Source organism: Marmota flaviventris, chromosome 4 (genome assembly GCF_047511675.1).
Source record: "Marmota flaviventris isolate mMarFla1 chromosome 4, mMarFla1.hap1, whole genome shotgun sequence".
Classification (NCBI taxonomy): Eukaryota; Metazoa; Chordata; class Mammalia; order Rodentia; family Sciuridae; genus Marmota; species Marmota flaviventris.
The window spans coordinates 41,367,707-41,384,637 of NC_092501.1; the positions used below are offsets into that span (position 1 = coordinate 41,367,707).

Here is a 16,931-nt window from a genome sequence, read left to right on the forward strand (position 1 = left end):
TATGATTTGGCTGCCATTTAAAAACAAAAACACTGAAATTATAAGATTTTATCTAATAATAAATAATAAAAAATGCTTTCTACAGCATTCTAGCTTTGAATTTGTCTCATGAGTAAATGAAGGGAAATCTTCTAGCATCTCTTGACTTCAATTCATATAAAAATCTAGATTTCAGAGTCATGAGTTTCAAAGTTCCCTTTCACCCATGTTCCTATAACTATTTGTGAAAATATTCTAAATAACTTGACGGCATTGACAATTTTAAACCTCAAAGCCCCCAAGAGTGTTAGTCCCTTATTACTTCAGTTAAGTAATTCAGTCAGAAAGATAAAATGATGCAACTAAAACAGTTTTAATTTAGTTGAAAAAGCCTCAAACATATAGATTCAATTTGAACTTTTAAGAAGGGTTCAGAATTGCTAAAAATGCTTTGCTCTTCCAGTAAAATGGCTTTCATATGAAAGGTGTTACTTGTAGAGTTCAGCTCCAAGGAAAGGAAAAAAAAAAGAATTTCTAAAAAACAAATAAATAAGGAAAATCCAAGGCATATAAGCAGAAGAAGGATGATAAGAGGGGGGAAAATCCATCCTTCTATGAAAGAGCTTTAAAACCAAGGATGTTTAAACATCTTCTCATGCAAAAATATCTTTGATAGAAAAATGCAAAAGGAGAAAGCTCTTATGGCATTTTCAATAATAGATGTTCATACATATGAGGTAACTTCAGTGTGTGATAGAATCCCCAAATGAACCATAGCTTAACCACTTTTAAAGTTTAAAAGGGGGATTCATTTTCAAGTAATATTCTGTAAAATTTCCCCCAAAAGATGCCCTACTTCTTCAAAACCTGAATGCTACAGTAATTATTTTGCAATTAGCTTATAACATATATTTAATTTAAAAATTTTTGAAGACCAAATTGTAAGATATGGAAAATGACAAAGGGAAAAGGGAGTGAGGAAGAAGGCAATGCATTGATAACATGGATCCTTTCCCCAATATATTCTTTCCCAGTGAGACAATCCCTAGAAAGGAAGCAAGACAATCTCTAGGGAGGAGATATCCATCAAGCCTAGAATGGTAGTCTCTGGGAGGAAACAAAACATTGATCCTTCCCAAAGTAAATCCTTTCCCAGTGACAGTACAATGGGACCCTGGAGGGAAAGAGATAAATACTGAATGCTGACCCCCAGACCATCCATTCTTCTCCAAGTAAAAATATTGCCCAGTAAAAACAAATCTAAAATTCTTACAATATTGCCCAGTAAAAACAAGTCTCAAATTCTCACAATATTGCGCAGTAAAAACAAATCTCTTTCCTGAGTGCCAAAATTGACATGCTCTATCAATACTTAAGTCACCTCTCAGCGTAACCCTTATAAAAGCACAGACACCCCTTTTGACCAGTGGCTCATTTTCCACCAGAAAAGTGGGTCCATTAGCGTGTGACTTCATGGCTGAAAAAAGGCTATGTTGAAGTTTGCACGCAGCTTGGTCATTTTATGCTAAAAACAAATCACAATGAGTATTAATTATTTTGGTCTCATTTTTATATAAGTTTAGAAACTAAAGAAGCTGTATTAACTGGCAAAAATTTCAAAGCATTCATAAAACAAATAATAATATGCATATACATTGCTATTTCAATATTAGTAACTTGGCAGAGATGTCAGCCTCCTAAGATATTTAGTGTAATGAAGCAATCTTGTCCTACACCATTGGATCCTTCTAGCCCAATGGAGACACAGCTTAAACCTCAGAGAAAACTCCAGCTTTTCCAAAGATATTTCCTTTAATAAAGTTCAGGTACTAGAAATCATACTTTTGCATTTTTATCATAATTCTGTGTGACAATCCCAATAAATGTTCAGTAGTAAAATATATACAGGACCACACATTATCTAGAAAATAAAAAAAAATCTGTGGAAAAGTTTTAAGTAAATCATTATTCTTATTCTGTAGAAGAATGAATCGATTTTCCTATTGTAATATCAAGCCAAAGAAAGATGTTGAAATAGGCAACTAGTTCTGAGATTGTGGTCCCATTTTTAAAACAAACAATAGATGTTTGTTGCCAACTTCTCAGCCTGTCTTCACCTGTGAGTGCACATGCCTGAAGGACAGAATGAACAAGCTCAAATTATTATAAGATAGAATCAATATGCAAAAATATGTTTTCTGTTGGTATTACATAAAAATCATTAAAAAGAAATGGCTAATGATACAACCATCTCTAAAGCCCTATATTTTGGTTGAATAAATTATTATAATTCTATTATATAAGTATAGGTAGTGAAAGACAGACCTAGACCAGTTCACTACTAGTGGTCCAAGAATATTTTTTCCAACTCTAGACTGTATCAAACAACAGTAGCTGTGTGAGGCAAATACCTTTTTCCTCCTCTAATTTTTAATGATACATACATAAAACTAGATATAAACCCATTATATTTCTTATACAAAATATTAAGTCAAAACTAATGACAAGATACATCTAAATAAAATTTTGATCCTAATTAAAGTAATTAATAGAAAAAAGATAGAATTGCACACTATAATCTCCACCACATAAAACACATAAGAGGAGAAAACCTGAAGTAAAATGTTTACGGTTGTTCCCCCTTAGTAGAGAAAGAGTAATAGAGAATGTGAAAAGAATAATAGAGAAATCAAAATGTTTGGAGCACTTACTGCACATAGACTACTTTAAGAGCATGGCATGCATTATCACATCTAAATTTCAAAGTACCAAGGTTTTCACATACCAAGATTACAGGTAAGGAAAGAATTTTAAAAATGTCATAAGTAGTAAAAGGAGATAAGACTCAGGAATACATCATACTAATTTTCTTGAAATACTAGGCAGTCTATCAGGGAAAGTATGAATCAGAGAACAGACACAAATTGGCTGAGGAAAGACTTTTCAACTTCCAACACTTCCAAGAGCCACAATAAATACAAACATCAGCCCTGTCTTACAGGCCAGAAAACCGAGACTGAGGGAAATAAATGTACCCAAACTCACAACACTAGTAATTAAAAAGGCAAAGATTAGATCCTAGGAATCTATTTTGCCCTTGCATTAGACTATATGGGTAGGTTGGTTTCTGCTCTATGTTAAAAACTGACCAGGTAAAAGGGATAAGTTTAACCTAATGTTGTCAGAAGTCTCTTTCATATTTATGAGCCAATAATAGTCATATTATTTGTTCAGAGGAATGAGTTTGGACAATTGCTAAAAGATGTACCTACATATACATAATGTGTGATTTTAATCAGAATTAGCACATGCCTTTTTATAATCACATAACTTCCAAGGTCTTTGAATAAGAATGAAAAGGATCCTTTGCTACATAGCACATTCTACATAAAACAATTTAACCTCCAAATACATTTTTAAAAATGTCATCTACATATCTATCTGGAGCATCCTAAAATTATAAATGTCTTTAAGAATGTTTACTTTCTTCTAATGTACCATTTTGCTTTATTCTAACTACATTTCATTGAAATATTTATCAACATTCTATTTTTCAGGTGAAGAACTAGACTTGTCGGGGCTGGGGATGTGGCTCAAGCGGTAACGCACTCGCCTGGCATGCGTGCGGCCCGGGTTCAATCCTCAGCACCACATACAAACAAAGATGTTGTGTCCGCCGGAAACTAAAAAATAAAAATTCTCTCTCTCTCTTAAAAAAAAAAAAAAAAAAAAAAAAAAAAAAAAAAAAAAAACTAGACTTGTCCACCAACACATGGTTGTCACTATTTGCTATCTGATCATTGGCTTCACAGATATTTGAGCCTGAACTTGCTGACATTCTACTTGGTGGACACAAAGGGTTACCCACCTGAGATGGACAGTACCAACAATCTTACACATAAAGATATGTGACACAGATCTTAGTAGCATATGGTATTCCAATGTAGAGCAGCAAAGTGTATAGTAGGCAGCTCCCATAGTCTGTCTCCTTTGAGACTAGCCTTCCCTTGAATATGAACTAGACCCAGTAAATAACTTTTAACAACTAAAATATGGAAAAAAATGGTGGCATGTCACTTTTGAGACCCAGTTAAGGCACTTTAGATTTAGATAAACAGATTCAGACACCGAGCCAATGTTATGATAAGAGAATAATACCTTCATGGCACTCTCAAAAATTATTTTTGGGAAAGAGCTATAACCTACAGTTACACCATAATTGACTGAAGTAAAGCAAAAGACAAAATATACATATGAGGCTGTGTTAGAGTGGTGGGCCATAAGGAAGGGTAAAGTGAACTCCTAAAGAATATGACTGGTTCATTGTGTCCTTGAGGGTTTACACACACACACACACACACACACACACAGAAACTGAGTAATCAATACAAAATATTAGGAAATGAATAAAGGGATGATATAGTGTGTCTCACATATGCATATATTGTGTGTTTTATTATTGATCTTTATATCAGAGAACCCTAAGAGGTAGATGTTATTTAATATACATAGATGGATAGACAGGCAATCAGATGTCCCATGTCTCACAGTATAAAGACAGAGTCAAGATCTGATGTTTGATTGCTTGGCTTCAAAGTATACATACTTTCAATTGCATGTTTGAATCTTATAGTGTACCCTTTTTCTTACATCCACAGAAAAGTTGAATCATTGAACCACTATGGATTCCACTGTTCAACTCTAGAAAATAGATGCCTTGATTTTTTTCTGATAGGGGAAAAAAAGGCTCCATATTCTCATAAAAAACCATGTTTCTGACTAAAGTTAGCAGTGTGTATGTAATGGGGAAATAAATGGGTAGTGAACAGATAAAGGCACAGCTGTTATTACTTCATTAATATAGCCTTGAGCTGCATCTGTTGGTAAGTTAAATGCTATTTTCTTTCTCAAAAGCTGATAAACTAAGTTAGCATACTACCATTTGTTTTTTGAAGTATCCATATCTGAGGTACTAAGCTATTTCATTCACAATAAGTACTTGGCTTTAAAATTCTCCATCAATTGCTCTGACAGCAGGACCCATTGTGCCCAGAACCAATGAGCATACGGACTGCATTTGCCTTGTTAAACAACCATAGCTGGCAAAAGATAATTCAGAAATAGCTTAGTATTAATTTTGCCTAATTCTCATGTAACAAGTGGGGTTCCCCCCGAGATATAGAAATCACTCTGATGCCTCTGCTCTCCTCATTAATTCTGCTTATCTTTAAAAAAAATTCTGTTTATCTTTTGGACAACAAATTCAAATTCAACCTTCATAGATACTGGAGTATAAGACAGTAATGGATCACTATGGATAGACCCTTAACTGAGCCCATGGCCATGTAGCTAGGGTTATCAAGTAAAATGCTCAACACTGAGTTATGTGAATTTAATTTAAACACTTTTATATAGATACACCTCATGCGAGACATGAAATATGTCTACACTACATGATTATTTGTTGTATATTGGAAATTCAACTTTAAATGGGTGTCTTGAAATTATTTGCTTAAACTGGCAGATCTACCCATGATATAGCTTCTACAGCTAAGACCCTAGTGCAGTATGTTTATGTTCTGGTTCAATATGCTTGGAACCAAGCACAGAATAAGGCAAGGGAATATTATTATATTTGGATAAAACCCACCATCTTCTATGGGGAGAACTTGGGTTTTGCAGATATTTTGATTTGCATTATAATTCACCCTTTACTATTTATCAGTGGAACATGTTGCTTTCCCTTCCAAAGGCCTTTGGGTACACATTGAACAATCTATTAGGTTTCTAAAAAGAAAAACTTTTTTGGTCTTCCTTTTTCATTAATAGCAGCCTTGAGAACACATATTCCAAACATGAATACAGTGCTCTTGAATACTTACAAAGTATACCTAGGACACTCAAATGGATGTAGAATCAATTTTTCCCAGATCAAAAACTTAGCCGTTTAGATAATGGTGATTTTCTACATCATAAGTTGAAGGTTCCTGAAGGCTTTGAAACACAGAAGGAGGTGACCTGTGAAATCACATACTGTGTCTATAAGCCATATAATGATCAGCAAACATTCATCCCCTTCCTTTTTGTTATAATATGTGGGTTCATGCTTGCTTAATAAATAAAGGGAAACTACCTTCAATATACCTTTTCTTTCCATGTGTGGTACTGGGGATCAAACCCAGGATCACTACCACTGAGATACATCCCAAGTCCTTTCAATTTTAAGACAGCTCTCACTAATTTGCAGAAGTGAGACCTTGAACTTGCACTCTTCCTGCTTCGACCTCCCAAGTAGCCTGGCTTATAGTCATGTGGCACTGCACTGGGCTACTATTCTCAAAATACTTTCAACGCAGAACTGTCTCCTGATTCAAGAGTTAGCCAAAACCTAAAGTGGATGAAAAGATACTGACAAGAATGAATGCACCTTCCAGTGAGGCCATGTCAATGGATAAGTGAAGATTACTTGACTTCACCTGTTCCCTCTCCTGTTGGAAAGGTCAATACCGAATACACTAATAACCAGGATTCCTAAGTGAACTAACTTGAAGCTACAACTTTGAGAAGTCCTCATTTTTAGAGGAATGCCATTTTTATTTCACTGATTAAACAGGGAAAGTCTCCACAAAAAGTACTCGTATTGGAGAGTTGATTCAGAACTAACCCTTGTGACCTTGTTTCATTAATGCTTTACTTACACTTTTTATATTTAATCATATAAGCAAATTAAGAGTTATAAAAAGCATACAATATTTAAATTCATTTTAAACATGTTAATACAAGAAATATTGAGCTCTTCTGCTAATTATTGGGCTGGAGATGCAGCAATGAACAGTGCTACTATCATAGAACTTATTTTCTAGTGAGAAAGTGAGAAGAATGATAAGAATTGCCTAAATAGGGCTAGGGATGTGGCTCAAGCGGTAGCATGCTTGCCTGGCATGCGTGCTGCCCAGGTTCGATCCTCAGCACCACATACAAACAAAGATGTTGTGTCCACCAAAAACTAAAAAATAAATATTAAAAAAAAAAATTCTCTCTTTCTCCCCCCCCGCCCCTCACGCTCTCTTAAAACAAACAAACAAACAAAAAAAGAATTGACTAAATAAACCAGATAGCAATAAATACAGTGGAGGAAACAAAAGACGCTGATCTGATTGAAACAGAAAACATATAAACTAGAGTGACAGGAAAAAAATATTTCGGAGAGTGTAATTCATCCCAGCACAGTAGTGCATGATTATAATCCCAGCGGCTCAGGAAGCTGAGGCAGGAGGATCATGGGTTCAAAGACAGCCTCAGCAACTTAGCAAGGCCCTAAGCAACTCAGTGAAACCCTGTCTCTAAATAAAATACAAAGTAGGGCTGGGGATGTGGCTCAGTGGTTAAGTGCTCCCGAGTTCAATTCCCTGTACACCCCCCCCCCCCCAAAAAAAAAAAAAAAAAGAAGAGAAAGAAAGTATAATTCAACTGCATTCTTTATGAGGAAAACCAACCATATGCAGATAAGTAAGATAGATAAAATTGAGGATGAAGCTAGTGCAAAAGCCCTGGTATAGATAGAACAAGGAAGATGATGTGGCAGAAGCAGTCAGAAAGGAAGGAAGAGTTATATCATGGAGGTCTTGGCATGGCAGTGTTTAGTGGATTTCATTCTCAACTAAAAATTTTTATGCAGGAAAATGACATGATCTTATTTACATTTTAAATAAAATGTTAAATGCAATTTAAATTATTATGTGCATTTCTTTGCTAATGAGAATCAATATTTCCACATTGCCTTTCTCGATTCCTATTTAACATCTCCACTAGGATGTTCCACTTCTGCTGGTCGAAATAACCTTTCCTTAGAGACCAGTTCAGGGTCCACCTTGTGGGAGGCTGAATCTCAACCGGCTGTTTCCCCAAGCACTCTTCCCTCAGCTTTCTCTGCATCTGACACATCCTATATGAAAATTCGTCTTCACGATATCTACAGTGTTGCTCAAATTTGGTGAAATTTCAAGTAAAATCCTGAGCATGTCCCATTAACTGGCATTCTGCCTACAGTCAAACACTAATCTCAGCTGTTGACAGAATAAACTGTTTAAGAGAAATCTGTGCACTTCCCTGTTTGAAACCTCAGAACATTTTCTTTTGCAACAAGATAAAATTATGCTTTTTGGGGAAGGCAGACAGGGTCACTGTAATCTGCTCTGACCTCTTGATTGACCACATCAACTGCCATTCTTTTTCATGTCTGTGATGTTTATCCAATTACCTGGCACCTTTCACCATTTCCCAAAACCCCTGTACTCTTCCATCTTTATTTACCTTTGTTCTTCTTTTCCCCATTTCTTTATATTTCTTTTCCTTGTCACCGAATTGTAGGAATATTTTAATTTTTTTTTCTCATGTCTTCAGATGTACCCAGTCATTCTGAAGACATTTGAGAGATCATTCTTTTTCGTTTCTTTTATCGGGATATTTATCTAAACACTAGGTCTATGAAACATGCTTCCCTGGACAAGTGATTTTTTAAAATGTTGCCTTCCACAGACTTCTCCTTGAGATTCACAAGTGGACAGCTGCATACCAAAGGTTTGGGACCATTGTCAGTAGAAATGTAGGGCCTGGTCTTTCTAACATGCATGTAGACCCAAACCCTATTTATGTGCATGTGTGTAAAACATGCCAAGCAAGGCACCTTGGTTCACAATGGGTTCATGTTCCACTAAATTCATCATAAACCAAGAATAGTTTGTTGGAACTGTACACAAGTCTATAGTACCTGTTGGCTCAGTAACATAGTGCATTGTATATAGTGCACAGTGACTCAGTGAACTCCATAGATCATATGTTATTGACCTCTATAATAAGTGGGTGACTGGAAGCCATGGGTCCCTACAGCAGCCCAACATCAAAAGAGAGTATATTAATGCTTATCGTTAGTTTGGAAAAGGTCAAAATTCAAAATTTAAAGTATGGCTCCTACTGACCATCTGTAGTAGCATCCTACATGTTTAGAAAACTCTCTTCTTTTGTAAAACAAAACATTGATGAAAGTATTTTTTTCCACTAAATTATATTAATTGTTTTACTTGTCTGTCCAAACACTGAACTGTGAACTTCTTGAATATTTTCCTTACTTAATTAATGTAGTTCTAGCCTGGCATGGCCCCATCTCTCATAGGAGGTCCCCACATTCGGATTGGATGAACCATCATGAGGAATACACAGAGCAGGCTCTCAGCTTAGGAAGAAACCAGTATCATTTTAAATTTGTAACATCTTCAGCTCTTCCATTTTTTTTTTAACTTCTCTCTACAGATTCACGCTGGCTTCTGAATCAATTGCCAGAAAGAACTGGATATAGAAGACCATCTATTTTTTTTTTTAACTTTGAAGAGAATTACTTTCTTATGACAATCTGAATATTATCATTGCTTTTTTCCCTCCCCTTTTTTCTAATATGTTCCAGTTATTTGGAATCTATTACCAATTCATGTATACTTTTTAGACATTTGGCATATGTCTGCTTGATACTGATTAGTATCTCACATTCATTTGTATCTGATCTGACAATCCCTCAATTTTTTATATAAGATACTAATTATCTTTCATAAATAAGAAAGTACCCCTTATAAAAATTTCAATAATTTGATGATTATTTAAGCTATTCCCTTATTTATGCCATTAATAAAAATCATTGCCCTTGAAACAACTAGAAACTCCACTCATTCAAATAGAATTGATCATCATTCAAATAGAATTCTTTTGTTCCAAATCCACCTATAATTGAGTTGATGCAAAGCCTGTTTTACTACATTACACAAGAAATTCATGATAATCTAACGTCCCTCTGAAGTCCATGTATTTACTATCATAAAGAAACTCCCAATCTAGTTGTTCAGCATCTTTGTGAAGATTGCTATATTATTCTAGCAAAGGTATGCTGGACCTTTATTAGCTTTCAGTGAACTAAACTGCTATTTCTAATATTTTAAAACACACACTTTCCTCAGTGTCTACAAAAGAAAATGTATTAACTGATTCTGAAATCTTATCTATACATGTATTCATAGTAATGTTCATTTTGCCTTTTGTAAAAATTATAATTAAGATTGTGCCTATTTTAAAAATATATCACCTTGTTGTAGCCTTTCTTCAAGAAAGATCACTGTTGAGTGCCACTGGGGAATAAAAGCCTGACACATCCATATTCTCTGTTAGATGATATTTGCCAAAAGGAATAGTGAGCTGAATCATCTCTCCATTGACTTTCCATGTTAGTCACTTACGCAGTCTGTACCCATTAAGGAATGTTCAAATATAATATAACTTCTATTGATTATCCCACAGGAGAGACTAGGATGACAGACGACAGGAGCCTTTTTGTACATATGGTAGAAGCATTATACTAAAAAATGAGGACTAGTTACAGAACTCTATTAACAACTGAAATACTGCCAGGATACAAACTCTGCATTACAATTAAGCCTTCCTTGTGAGACATGCTTAGCAGTCAGTCACCTATGGAATTCAAGAGCACAAGCTGGAGACAGATTTGGGTTCACATCCTATGTCTGCTATTTTCTTGCAAATTGGATATTTCAACTAAATAGACCTCAAGTTTTGTCACTTATAAGAATATAAATAGTTCTACTTCATACAGTCTTTTGAAAATTCAATAGATCATGTAACTTTTCTGGAACATGTCAAGCATTCAGAAATGTCAACTTGTTTTGATCTAACTATAATTTTTCACGTAGTTTAACATAGCAAATAACACATATGCAAAACTAAACAAATACTGTTTGTCACATCCCACCCACCAACACACATATAAAATACTTATCCATAGAGTCTCATTTAATTTCATTAAAAATGATATATTCAAATGAAAAAAAAAGGATTTTTTTTGTTGTTAAAAATAAGTCTGATTCAGAGATTTCATCTAAGGGGAAAAAGATCTTCACTTCTATATTTTAAGTTCAATTCATAAATTAGAACAGAAACTTGAATTCACTTGACTGATTCATGAACTTGTTAAAGAAAAAAAACATACCAATCCATCTAAAATATTCAGGGTAAGTTTAAGGAAAATATTACCCCTTATTATCACCTAAAAAGAATTGCACACATGGTCACCTCTCAAGAGATTATTGCTCATTAAAATATACTATTTTTTTTTACAAGGGGATGGAGGGATAATTAATATCTGGCCAAGCTGAAATGGTAACTATCAATTATGAAAAATGTAAATAAATTTCACACCAAGTACTTTACATTTATATTTCTAGACCTTTATCATGAAGTCAGTGTCTTTTTTCTAGTTAAAAATATAATAAACTTAGATTGAATTACAAAATTTTATTAAGAATCTGAGTATCTAAATTTCCTATGCTCTTTTTTTTAAAAAAAAAAAAAGTACACTAGATCTTGCTGAGACACTAAATATGCTATCCTAAAAACAATGTCATATCATAAATAAGACATTTAACTGACAGTGTTCACTTCATATTTCCTGATGAGAATGGAGGAAATTTGCATGAAATATACCTCACATACTATTCAACTCTCTCTGTGTTTTATTTTTAATGTTTTAAAATGCCTCTGCATCTGCTTTTATATAAATATCTTTGATGTCTACAATGTACAAGGTATCAGGGCATTGACAGAAAAACAGCAGCATAACAAATACTTCCAATGGACAGAGGAGGGACGTTCTGTGATTGAGTATCTGACACAGTAGTTAGATATTCCTCCAGTGTGAAAGCCCTCTTCATAATCATTGTGCCTTCCAAACATGGCCATGCCTACCTGCCCTTTGTCCAACTGTCTCATCTGTAGGACTGCTTGGAATTCTCACACAACCAAATGAGTATTTGAGTTTAAAATAAGTTTACATATTCTATCATGATCTGTTCAAACTCTGAGGGAAAGTTAGAGCATCTGACCCTAAAATTTTCTATTTTTACTCATGCAAGAGTTATGAATTTGTTGGTAATATGCTTAGTATCAACTCTTATGATAAACATTTTTTACAGGTGTAATTCTAGATCTTGTATGGATCTCCAAATTCCTGCCCTAATTATGACATCTTTAGTCTTTAACTGACATTGTATTTCAGATCAGTGTTTGTTGAAATTTCCATAGTACCAATCCCAAAGCATCATTAAAAAATTCATGAATATAATTAATGAAAAATTCTTCTGAATGTTGACTGTTCTGCAGACATTGTGTTTGGCATGTCTTATTCAATAGGATAATTATTCCTTAAACTTAACAAATCAACTCAGAAAAGATATTTGGCTCATTGTTTTTGCTAAAGTTGATATCCTGTCTTCAGTTCTAAAGTGGTGACCCTGGAGAGATCACAGACTCAGGTTTACCCTAATATGGAAGTGATTTGGGGCCATAAATTGGCAATATGGCATCACTTGGAACAGCTTATCCATTTTGGCTGATACTCAAATATCTCCTCTCTCAGGATGCTGTCCTCAAACTTGCAAATGCATTCATTGCTGTTTTATAATTTTTTATAATTAAAATATTTTAAGAGCATTTTTAGAACTCACTTACATGTAGCTTTCTTTCTTTTTAGTCTTAGAGCTCTTGTATTTTGAGGGATGAATATTATATATCTACACCTTCAATAAAACTATATATATGGCATATAGTAAGTGCAATAAACATACATTGACTAAATAATTACTGGATTGTTGAGACATGATTTGGAGTTCACTGATACAAAACAAGAATTTATTAAAACAATAAAAAGTGTTTAGCTTTTGCATATGATCAATGTGGGTCACTGAAAATATGAACTTGGGGAAAAGATATATATGCTTTAGATCATTATGTTATAACTCATGTTGCATCTCAAGGAAAAACAAAATTAATATTGTTCTAAGCAAGAATAGAAAAATTCAGAAGAAAGGTATTCTGGAAGTCATTAAAACAGAAGTATAGAACATGGTTAAATAAGATTTATTGCAAGTATGCAAGTTTGTTTCAACTCTGAAAATCTATTAATGGTTATACTTTGCATTAACAGGCTAAAAAGAACATAATATAATATCAATAATTTAGAAAGAGCATTTGACAAAATACAACACTCATTTGTGATTAAAAAAAAAAAAAACTCTCAGTAAAGTAGGAATGGGGGAACTCCCTCAACTTAGTAAAGAATATCTACAAAAACCCTGTACCTACATTCTACCTAATGGGGGAAAATTAAAGTTTTCTCACTAAGTCTAGGCTCAAAAGGATGTCTTCCCTTACCACTACTTTACAACATCACATTGGAAGGCCTAGCTAATTAAATAAGAAAAGGAAATAAAATACATACAGATTGAGAGGGAAGAAATGAATCTTTCTTTGCAGATGACATGATCATTAATATAAAAATATGAAAGAATCAATGATAAAAATGCTTCTGGAACTATCAGCCACTTATAGCCATGTAGCAGACTATCAGGTTAAGAGTCTATTATTTTCCTAAATACCAATAATGAATAAGTAAAATTTGAAATGGACATAATTGAACCATTTACATTAGTACCTCCCAACCAAATAAAATGCTTAGGTATAAGTTGAACAAAATATATATTAAGATCTTATGAAAAAAACTACAAAACAAATGAAAAAACTTTAATTAGTGGAGATATATTTTATAATCACAGGCAGAAAGGATCAATATTGTCAAGTTATTGTTTTTTCCAACTTTATATATAAATTCAATGTAAAACTCAAAATTTCAGCAAGTCATTTTATTAATCTTGTTAAACTGATTGATTCTAAAGATTATAAAGAGGTACAAAAGATCTAGTACAGTTAATATAATACTGATGGACAAGATATATACAACAACCTGACTTTAAGACTTAGTAAAAATAAGTCTATATAAATATAGTCAACTGATCGTTGACAAAGGAGCAAGGGAAAAAGAGAAGGAAAAAACTAGTCTATTCAACAAATGGTGCTGAAACAACATCCACATGAAACAAAAAGAATCTAGAGGTAGACTTTTTCTGCTTCACAAAAAAGTAATTCAAAATGAATCAAAGTCTTCAAGGCAAAATGCAAAACTGTAACAATTTTGGATTATAACAGGAGAAAATATAGATCATGTAGTGTTTGGCAATGACACTTAACATACAACAATAAAGGTGAGATCTACAGAAGTAAGAATATGTAAGTTTCACTGCCTTTTTCCCATTGCCATAGTTCTATAAAACCAAGATTTTGTGCTCTGTGGTATGTACTGTCAAGAGAATAAAGAGAGAAGCCACAGACTGACAGAAAATGTGTGCAAAGGACATATCTGATAAAGAACTGTTATCCAAAATAAACAAAGACTTTTAAAACTCAGCAATAAGAAAACAAACCCATCAAAACTGTGCCAAAACCTTCATGCACATCTCACCCAAGAAGAAGTGCAGATGGCAAATAAGCCCATGAAAAGATGCTCTATATCATAAGTCATGAGGAAAATGAAAGAATGAGATGCTACTACACAACTATTCCAGTGGCTAAAATCCAGGACATTGGTGATATCCAACACTGGAAAGAATGTCAAGCTACAGTAACACTCATTTATTACTGGCTGAAATGCAAAATGATATAGATACTTTGAAGGCAGCATGATGATTTCTTTCTTTTAAAACTAAACATATTCTTACTATCTGACCCAAGAATCACATTCCTTGGTATACACAAAATAATTTAAAACATGTCTATACTTACATTTCCATATAAAACTTGAAAGCAACCAAGATATCTTTCAGAGGTGAACAAATTGTGTTATATCTGGACAATGAAATAGTATTCAGCACAAAAAGGAATGTACTTCAAGCCTTAAAATGCATGGAGGAATCAATAAGTGAATGAAGTCAACATGAAAAGTTTCGACTCCGACTCTTTCCATTGTGGAAAGGGCAAAATTATGGTTATTATTAAAAAAAAAAAAATCAGTGATAGGCAAGGGTTAGGGAACGGAAGGATGAACATGGAGGATTTTTAGGACAGGGTAACTACTTTGCATGATAATATAATGGTGTTTACATGACATTATACATTTGTCTAATCCCATAGAATACATAACATGTGTAAACCCTATGTGAAATACAGATTTAGACGAGTATGAGTTATTGTTGGTTCATGATCTCTAACAAATGTACCATTCTTGCAGGAAATGTAGGTAATGGCAAGGGGGTTGGAAAGAGTATATATGATAAAGCTCTGAAATTTTACTCAGTTATGCTGAAAACATAAAACTGCTATAAAAATAAAACCTATTTAGGCAATTTGTACACATGCATACACATACAAACATGGAACTGGCATAGACCTATTGTCAACTTAACAGTAAACTGTTTAAGTCTACATTTCTGCTTCCCAGTTAAATTTTTAGCTATTTTTACCTAGAGATGCCTTAATATTTAGTATGACAGAACTTTACCCATAAGGATTATGTAGTCACAAATTGTATCTGAAAATATTTGTTCCTAAAATGACAACAGAATTTTAGTTATTCAGAGCAAGCTATAAGCATGAACTACTAAGGTCAGTGAAATCATTGTATCCGATAATTTTATAAAGCCATTGACCATTCCAAGCAATCCTTTATTAGCTGTCATTATTTACATGAATAGTGCACATACCCTTTAATTCTGATGTTTTGTTCAACCCCTTTTCTCCAAAGCAATATCTACTGCTGGAGTCAAACTATTAGCAATTCATCTCAAGTCCTCAATATAACCTTGGTCTTGAGAGTTGTACAGATGAACTACACAATAATCTATTATTTTTCCTGTGCCTGTAACTGCATTCCTCTAAGTGAGCTCTACAATAGACCTCAATACATATTTTGGTTACATAGCACTATAAGTTATCATGTCTTCTCAATAAGATGGACACTGCTCCATTTCTTTTAACAATGATAATTAACACTTACACAGCAATTTTCACTTGCTATAACTGTGGTCATTCTGCTTATAGTATCTGATCTCCTCCAGCCCCACAAATAGCTATGCAGAATCTTCTGTGTTTGTGGCATCCTGCTAAACAACTAAAAGAACTATTATTCTCTGAGCTTGCAATCATCTCAACCCAGCAGGGAAAATTTCTCTGGCCACGAAGCCTAGTGCCCACGTTACTTAAAATCACTGTTGATGCTCATACCTTCAGGCCTTTAATCCCTGTTATCATTGCCACATAAGAAGAATGCAAATTGCTTACCCTTCTCAATAGTTTTTACTCTATGGCATCAAACTGTGCCTATAATTTTCTGTAATTTGTGACCCATGACTGTTTTCTTCTCTTCTTCAACTTTTCTTGCTGAAATTGCTTATCTACATTCACCAACACCCCTTTACATTACTAGTCTCTTAATTCCTTTCCTCTAATTGCAATTGAAACCTAAATTTTGTCTGAAAAATTAATTTTTCTACCTTTAAAAATTATTCTTTTTCTGGTGCGGTGGCGCATGCCTGTAATCTTAGTGGTTTGGGAGGCTGTGACAGGAGAATTATGAGTTCAAAGCCAGCCTCAGCAATGATAAGGTGCTATGCAACTCATAGAGAGCCTGTCTCTAAATAACATACAAAATAGAAGTGGGGATGTAGCTCAGTGGCCAAGTGCCCCCAAGTTCAATTCCTGGTAAACCCTCCCCCCAAATTATTTTTTGGAAGATTTAATCCGGAGGTGCTTTACCACTGAGTGACACCCTCAATCTCCAGCCTTTTTTCTTCTTTTCTTCTTATTTTGAGACAAAGTCTTGCTAACTGCTTAGAGCCTAAGCTGCTGAGGCTGGCCTCAAACTTGTGATCCTTCTGCCTCAGTCTTTTGAGTGGCTAGGATGACAGGCTCTTGTGAAAAATCTTGTTAATTTAAAATTTATATCATTGATACTGTGGTGAAGATTACTAAAAATCCATTTTCTCTTTTCTCTTATAGTCACTAAGCAT

At 34.0% G+C, this 16,931-nt stretch overlaps 1 protein-coding gene across 4 annotated transcripts in view; it reads right to left on the minus strand.

Annotated features, from left to right (window-relative positions):
- The window catches only part of Nrg3 (neuregulin 3), a 1,036,772-nt gene that overhangs the window by 95,796 nt on the left and 924,045 nt on the right, over window positions 1-16,931 (minus strand). The gene's annotated exons all lie outside the window — the stretch shown is intronic.